The 8720-nt window shown below is 43.1% G+C and overlaps 1 long non-coding RNA gene across 1 annotated transcript; it reads right to left on the reverse strand.

Moving 5' to 3' along the window:
* Nucleotides 1-255: 255 nt before the first annotated feature.
* On the reverse strand, nucleotides 256-7330 carry LOC308584620. Its single transcript, XR_014006956.1, has 3 exons — nucleotides 7271-7330; nucleotides 2338-2448; nucleotides 256-391 (listed from the first exon to the last, which is right to left on the reverse strand). It is a non-coding gene; the product is annotated as an uncharacterized lncRNA (long non-coding RNA).
* Nucleotides 7331-8720: the final 1390 nt, after the last annotated feature.

Genomic DNA, 8720 nt, shown 5'->3' on the forward strand with positions numbered 1-8720 from the left:
CGAGATGGTTGGACAGTGTTCTCGAAGCTACCAACATGAGTTTGACCAAACTGCAGGAGGCAGTGGAAGACAGGAGTGCCTGGCGTGCCATGGGGTCACAAAGAGTCGGACACGGCTAAACGACTAAACAACAACCACCACTATATTTGCTTGGGAGAAACAGTTATACTGTACTGGGAAGGCATGATCTCTGCAGTGCAAGGATTGCTCAGCCACAATTAGCCACCATAATGACAGTAAACATTGTGGTGGGGAACATTTGTGGAAGAAGGAGGCAGGGACAATTCATCATCTCTGCATTTAATCTTCTTCATAGTGATAAAATGAGACAGCCCCATTGTATGACCCCAAGCACAGGAAAAGGATGGGGCACAGAGAGACAGCTGAGTTCCTGATGGAAGAGGACAGACAGAAACAACATAAGAAAAAGAATAAAGGTCAAGAACTAGCAAAATAAATAAATGACTCTCATCAGTTTACTGATGGAAGGATCACAAATAAGAGCCCTGTTTGATCAGACTATTGGCCAAAAAAGATACCTCACCCCACCCATCTGACCGGGTTTCCCTAGCTACTCTGGGCAGCTTCCAACATAGTATAAAAACACAACTGTGCATTAAATATTAAAAACTTCTCAACTTATGGAATATATGTTCCATAAGAAGATTTGTAACATTAACAAAACAAAATTAAAATAATAGAAAGAAACAGACAATTAACATTTACCCTATCAAGGAAACAATATGCTGTTGCCATAGAATCATAGAGTTGGAAGAGACCACAAGGGCCATCGAGTCCAACCCCCTGCCAAGCAGGAAACGCCATCAGAGCACTCCTGACATATGGTTGTCAAGCCTCTGCTTAAAGACCTCCAAAGGAGGAGACTCCACCACACTCCTCAGCAGCAAATTCCACTGTCGAACAGCTCTTACTGTCAGGAAGTTCTTCCTAATGTTTAGGTGGAATCTTCTTTCTTGTAGTTTGGATCCATTGCTCCGTGTCCGCTTCTCTGGAGCAGCAGAAAACAACCTTTCTCCCTCCTCTATGTGACATCCTTTTATATATTTGAACATGGCTATCATATCACCCCTTAACCTCCTCTTCTCCAGGCTAAACATGCCCAGCTCCCTTAGCCGTTCCTCATAAGGCATCGTTTCCAGGCCTTTGACCATTTTGGTTGCCCTCCTCTGGACACGTTCCAGTTTGTCAGTGTCCTTCTTGAACTGTGGTGCCCAGAACTGGACACAGTACTCCAGGTGAGGTCTGACCAGAGCAGAATACAGTGGCACTATTACTTCCCTTGATCTAGATGCTATACTCCTATTGATGCAGCCCAGAATTGCATTGGCTTTTTTAGCTGCCGCGTCACAGTGTTGGCTCATGTCAAGTTTGTGGTCAACCAAGACTCCTAGATCCTTTTCACATGTACTGCTCTCAAGCCAGGTGTCACCCATCTTGTATTTGTGCCTCTCATTTTTTTTGCCCAAGTGCAATACTTTACATTTCTCCCTGTTAAAGTTCATCTTGTTTGTTTTGGCCCAGTTCTCTAATTTGTCAAGGTCGTTTTGAAGTGTGATCCTGTCCTCTGGGGTGTTAGCCACCCCTCCCAGTTTGGTGTCATCTGCAAATTTGATCAGGATGCCCTTGAGTCCATCATCCAAGTCATTGATAAAGATGTTGAATAAGACCGTGCCCAAGACAGAACCCTGTGGCACCCCACTAGTCATTCTTCTCCAGGATGAAGAGGAACCATTGATAAACTAAACTAAAACTTTTTTGGTTTTGTTCTTGTATAGGTTTTTGCAGGAGGTCCTGCAAAGTATGCACTGCTATTCTGCAATTAATCATCACATATGCTTAATGGAACTGACTGGCATATTGCATCTGACAAACGAGGCCAAGAAGCAGGTGAAACCAAGCAGAAAGAGGGACATAATCAATAACACAGCCTGAGGGCACTGAGAGGCATTCTTGTATGAGAAAAAACTGGGGTGGAAGCCAGATCTAAAAACAGGGCAGGGTGAAACTAGGAATTTTTTTGTAGTAAATACAGGAGAGAACAAAATGATGCCACACAAATGAATGTGAACCTTTGAAAAACTGAATGTGGATCCAATTAATGCCCCCTGAAGTCCCCTATTTTGATCCTGAATACAAGTCACTACAGCTCTTGGTGTGTGTACAAGACATAATGTTTTCTTCAGGGACCCACAGACTAGACAGAAGCAAAAAGAAAAGAAAAATATCAAAATATCTCGTTTTACAATTCCACTACAGTCCTGGATTCCTTGGGGTGGGGTTGGGGGGGTGATATCAAGGCTGTGTCTATTTCCTCACCAGTCAACTCTGCAAAAGCTGTTGCATTCTGCAAGCTGCAAGCACTTGGAGATGATTCCTTGCTTTACATCCCTGGCTCTTGCTTAAAAACCAGTGCAAACCATCAGAATTCTTCATTAAAAGGAAAGCCACAAGAAATCCTTTCAATAATTAGAAATGTTTCTTCCTTTGTTTTTCTTTAGCAAATAGCTGCTGTGTGGAGCAGTAGGAAATTATGTTTCCTTCTAGGGGGTCAACAGCAGCGCATGCTTGTGGGTTTGTTTATCCTCGCAGCTGCTTGGCAATTATCATTTAGCAGCTGTTATTTTCCTTCCAGAAGGAAACTAGATTTGTCATTCCCCCTTGTTTCTCCCAGAGATGAGGAACCTGCAGTGGGCGAGGAACAGCCTACCAAACAGACAGAACAACCTATAGCGTTCCTCCTGCTGGATGCTATGTGCTTGCTTCCCTCCCACCCACACATTACTTAGCAGTTCCATATGATCCCAGGTGTAGAAAAATAATTAGACATCTGAAGAGTTGTCTCATGTTATCTCAAGATGGCTAGAGTGGATGTTATTAGGAGACACAAATGAGGTGAGGTGAACATACCTGGTTTCTTTGCAATAATAGATCTAAATGCTGAAAGTACGAGCAAGGAGTTATAAAGATGCCACTTGCCTTTTGGAGAAAAACTGGTGACATCAAGCAGGTGTGTACTTTTCAGTAAAGGATGGGGAACCTATCAATGTCTGTCTGACTAGGTATCAATCATATTTATACCCTTCCTTCCAAAATAAAGGTGCTTAGCCGTTGACACAACCAATGTGTTTGAAAGCCCAGGAACAGCCACTGAGAAGGCTCCCTTGACTTCACACCAAACATTCTTCAAGTTTTGGTGGGACAGAAAGAAGGACCTCTCCAGAAGTTCTTAAACCCCATACAAGTTCATGTTGGAAAACACAGTCTTTCAGGTCTAAAGTAATGGAGGGCTTTGTAGGTCATAACCAGCATTTTGAATTGTGCCTAGTAATGGATTGGTGGCCACTGCCACTGTGGTAACATGGGAATCACAAGCTAACTATACCTGGTCCCAGCCAATAGTATGGCTGCAATGTTCAGAACCAGCTAAAGTTTCCAAACACTCTTCAAATGCAGACAGACTTGTGTACAGTGTGTTACAGCTATGCAAATGAGTAAGGCGCACACCACCAGGGCCAGATCTAACGTCTTCAGGACTGGATGCAGTTGGTGCGGTAGCCTTAGTTATGCAAAAGAGCTCTGAGGCACCACAGATTCAGGGCTAAATTCAGGAGCACAGCCAAACAATCAGTGCTCTGTTCTGGATGATTCAGAAAGCCATTGATTTGACGTTATAGAGGCAAGCAAGGCAAGAACAAATTTGATTCTTTGCGATTTAGGCAGAATTCAAATATTAAGAAGAACTCCATTCCAAGATAATAATACAGATTAAGGAAAACGACATTTCAGATAATATGTCTCCATTTATTCAGCTAGACTAATCACCTCATTATTGTCCATCCTTTACAACAGACCATTTGCTGATGCTTATCTTTATGCTGGGACCAAGAAGACGATTTTGCAAGTGGCAAGAAACCTGACTAAAATTGCTTTTCTTTAGCTATCAGACAGTATCTTTCTTTCACTTGCTATTTCCCATTGTCACTGTCTCAGCAATTTACAATATCTTCTAACTGTTAAAAATATTCATCATGTGTCACATAATCCATCAGCAGCTTCTATTTGCCTATGTTGTAAACAAGAGTTTTTCCAGGTCCCCATTTATCATCAGATTATAGAAGTTTTCTACTGTTCGCTTTTCCCCTGTGCTATGCCACTCATAATCTCACATCTCAGGGCAAAAACAACAGGGAGCGTGTGCAAGAGGAAGTTCTTGGTTCAAATCTCAACTCTGCCGTGGCTTTAGGAAAGCCAATCTTGCTCAGCATCAACCCCCCTATCTGCATTATGGGGGATAATAAGACTGACTCACCTTACAGAGCTGTTTTAAGTATTGCTATAGGCCATGCTTTTTGGAGTACTTTGAACAGTTCACTGTGCAATTTGGGAAAATTCAGACAAGAACTATGTATCATGGATGGCATCATTACAAGGATGCATGCTTGTGAAACTAGTTTAACGCCATCCTGAAACAAAAAAGTGCAAAGAGATACAAAAAAGATACAGTTCAAACGAAAGAACAGGGTGCCTCCAAGCATGTTTTGAGCATACAAATTCTTTTAAGGGGCGTAAATGAACTTAAAGTCTGAGCACTCAGAGGTCCACTCCTGTTTATGTTCTCTAACCCACCCTCTCATTTCAGGAGCCTAATTAGGTGGGAAAGTACTCTGGTCGTTGCTGTTATTAAATAATTATGAGTCAGAAACTCTTGCTAATCTACTACAAATCAGCCAGAGATCTGCCAGTTGATCCCAATCTATCCTACCCTTGGCAGACTGCATGACATGCACAGCTCTGGCCTCCAGCACTTCGTTGTTGCTTCCCACCTCCAAGTATCTGCTGCCCCCACTTAGACAGGCCAGATTATATACAGGTTACCGTAAATATCCACCTCCAGCATTAAAAGTAGTACTGAACCAATATTTTCTCTTTTGATTACTCCCTCCAGACATTTGCAGGGGGAAGTGTGCAAAAAGAGAAGTGAAGATGAGGTGGGAGCACATTTCACCAAAATTCTTGGGGAAGGATGGAAAAGTTTAGGCTTATGTTACTTAAACAATGCACCAAAGTGTTCCTTCTGGTTTTTCAACTTTGGGAAAGGCAAGCCTCAGATAGCTTCCTGGAGCAGCTGTGCGAAGCACCAGGACCTCCTAATCCTAACATTGGCTCCTGATGGGGGCAGGTTAGAATGCTCATGGAAAATGCCCCACTATCGTTTGCCCCTGTGCTGTGGGTTGGAACATCCTGCTGAATCCTGGTTGAAACATCCCTTTGAACTCTGGTTCAGAAAGGGTCGTAAAAGGAATTCACCGGGGCTGCTTGGCATTTGGGTGTTAGGCTTTGGTTTCTTTCTTTCTTTGTTTGTTTTGGGGGCATATTTTGGGCAGAAGACAGCAACTCTTGCAAAACCTGCTCTGCAGAAGTGGACTGCTGCTGGTAATTGGATGCCAGACATACTTTTAATGGGTTTTTTTAATACTTCTGAACCGTTTTCTGTATCCTGTTATAAGGAATGTGGGGGATTGTGACATACAGCACACAAAAGAATACAGCGGATGAAAATATAACTCCTACTGTTTTATATGGATCAATCTGTCGGGCTTTTGGATGTAGCCTAAACAATACCAGTGAATGTCTAATTTCTATTATTCAGGAAGCAATCCTCTGCTAAATGTACAGCAGCTGGAGTGCCTTAGGAATTGGCACAAGACCCTTGTAGCAGTAGATCTAGAAAATATGCTACTATTGGGATTCCTATGCCGGCATAAAATCAGAGATATTCTCATGCCAGTTTAACTGACCCAGTAAATGAGGCAAGGAGGAAAACTCAGATATATTGAAATCACCCCAGTTACATTTCCACTGACCAGTAGGGCTGGCTGCAGGTTTTTTCAGACCTTCCATCACAGGATGCCCATTACTATCTCTCCATTATGTACCCCTGCCTCTCTTTCTCCTTCCATTATGGACTGTTTCCCTTTTCTTCTCCATCCCTTGTTTCCACATACTGGGACTCTGAGGGAGCAAAGCATGGAAGAGGCACTACTCCATTCTATTCAAGTATTCCTCCCAAGAGGAAGGGGAAAGTTGTCCCAGAGCTCCCTGCAGTGGCACAGGCCCTCTGGGGTCATCATGAGAGGCATGGCTGCAATAAGCAAAGCAGCAGGACTTGCAAGCTCTTTTTATTTCCTTTGGAGCTTGTAGGTCTTAAATGAGCACAAAGGCTCCTCCCATTCGGAACTGGGAGCTTGCCCCAAGACCCCTGTGTCATAGAATCATAGAGCTGTAGAGCTGGAAGGGACCCTGAGGATCATCTAGTCCATGGGCAGGCGAACTAAGACCCAGGAGCTGCACCCAGCCCAATCGTCTTCTAAATTTGGTCCACAGACGGTCTGGGAATCAGCATGTTTTTACATGAGTAGAATGTGTGCTTTTATTTAAAATGCATCTCTGGGTTATTTGAGGGGCATAGGAATTCGTTCATTTCCCCCCCAAAACTATAGTCCGGCCCCCCACAAGGTCTGAGGGACAGTGGAGCGGCCCGCTGCTGAAAAAGCTTGCAAACCCCTTATCTAGTCCATCCCCTGCAATGCCCCTATGGGGATCAAACCTGCAACTTTGGCATTATCAGCACCATGTTCTAACCAACTGAGCTATCATGGAGGCATCCGAGGAAAGCTCCCATATTCTATTTGGAGAGACATCTGAGTGTCATGGAGCAGCAACTGTTTTGAACCTCTTGGGGCATCAAACTCTCTGCTATACTCCCTCTGGGCACCTTTTCCAGTGGGAAACTGTCATCCAAAAGACACCTGTGAAGTCTTCCAATTCCTGGTAAGAAGGGTGCCTGGAACCAAAAAGGACTTTCTACCACTTCACTTATTATGCTACCGCCATACACAGAGACCGGGGGTGGGGAGCCTCCATCCTATGGACCAAATTTGGCCCTTGAGACTGTTTTCTTTAAACCATAGTCACTTGCCCCACAATGCATGTCATATGTGACACCAGATATGAGGCAGGTAGAGATGCAATTGATTGACTGTGCACAAAGCTAATCCCTAAGGTAAGCCTTGAAGTTACTGCTCATCAGCTGCCTCTAAACTTTTCTGCTGAATATGTGAGGTCTGGAGGAGAGGACAAGGCCAACAATGATGGTGATGATGGAGTGTCCCCTCCCACCCGATGCATTCATAGCTCTGTGGAGGGAAATTTATGAAGGAAACTAGAGCTAAATACATGTGTAAGTGACCAGACTGCAGGCAGATCCACACCATATATTTAAAGACCATACAATGCATATTTAAAGCACATGACCTAGTGATCTTCTGTGTTCAGTTAGAAGCCTGTGACCATCATAAAGGTCTCCCCGACACAACATTATTACTAGTATTTTGGAGGGGGGAAACTCTCTATACCACTTTTCATGTCAAGACGAAATACCAAAGTGGTTCACAAATAACAACCTTCTGCAAACATAATCTTTTCATTCAGCAGTTTAATGGCTGGACAGTTACCTCCTCCAGGAATTCTCCGCAATGCTAATAGCGAAACGTTTGATATTCTTCAGCTCTGAAAAGGAGACAGAAATACTATAGCACTAACAGAGTAAAACAGCAGTATAAATGATCTGAGGATTTACTGTGCTTGTCAATCAAAGGGAGAAAAACATCTTAAACTTCAGAACAATATAGTCTTTGTCCTCGAATCTTTTGCCCACCTAATATAACCATGAAGTGGGCTCTTTTCTTCTCTCTGCAACAATCTGCCTCTCCTGTCTCATTCCTTCCTATATCCCACTAGTCCTCCCTCTTCCCCTTTTTCTTTTTCTCCCCCCACTTCTGTTCTTCTTTCTTTTCCTAAAACTCACTCAGTTAATTCAACACCCTTTGAAGAGCCATTGATTTTGTTTTCTCAGTGAGGATGAAAAAGAGGGGATTCAAACATCATACAGTGGTACCTCAGGTTAAGTACTTAATTCGTTCCGGAGGGCCGTACTTAACCTGAAACTGTTCTTAACCTGAAGCACCACTTTAGCTAATGGGGCCTCCTGCTGCTGCTGTGCCGCCAGAGCATAATTTCTGTTCTCATCCTGAAGCAAAGTTCTTAACCTGAAGTACTATTTCGGGGTTAGCAGAGTCTGTAACCTGAAGCATATGTAACCTGAAGCGTATGTAACCCGAGATACCACTGTACTGGGGGAAAGTATAATAAATATTTAAATTAAAGGGCAGAGGAGGCATACATCATTCATTTTGAAAACCAGGCACAAATTTTTCAGGCCACTTCATCCTGACACACGTTAAATGAAAATTAACAAGGGAATCAAACTCCACTGTTGTAAATTCTCTCCCTGGCCACAAAGAACTTGCTCTAGTTACAAATTTTAGCCTCAAACTTTGAAAACATCAGCCTATTTTATTTTTTAAAGGACTATAATAAAACATAAGTATTACTATTTTTAATGGCCATTGAGCCTGTCACTCTAGGTTCCCTTCGCTGTGATGTCTGACTCTTAACAACGCCCTACTTTTCCCTTAAAGTCTCATCTTCCCATTTGCCTCCCACACAGGTCTTTATAACTTAATAAGGAACAGACATGCCTTACTGAAGAGAAAAGTCAGAACAAGAAAATTCAATAAAGCTGTGTGTATTGTGGGCAGGGGGTGGGGAGGGGGAAGAAATGAAGGAAGTGTCTCAAC

The sequence above is a fragment of the Podarcis bocagei genome (assembly GCF_964188305.1).
Source record: "Podarcis bocagei genome assembly, chromosome: 4".
Classification (NCBI taxonomy): Eukaryota; Metazoa; Chordata; class Lepidosauria; order Squamata; family Lacertidae; genus Podarcis; species Podarcis bocagei.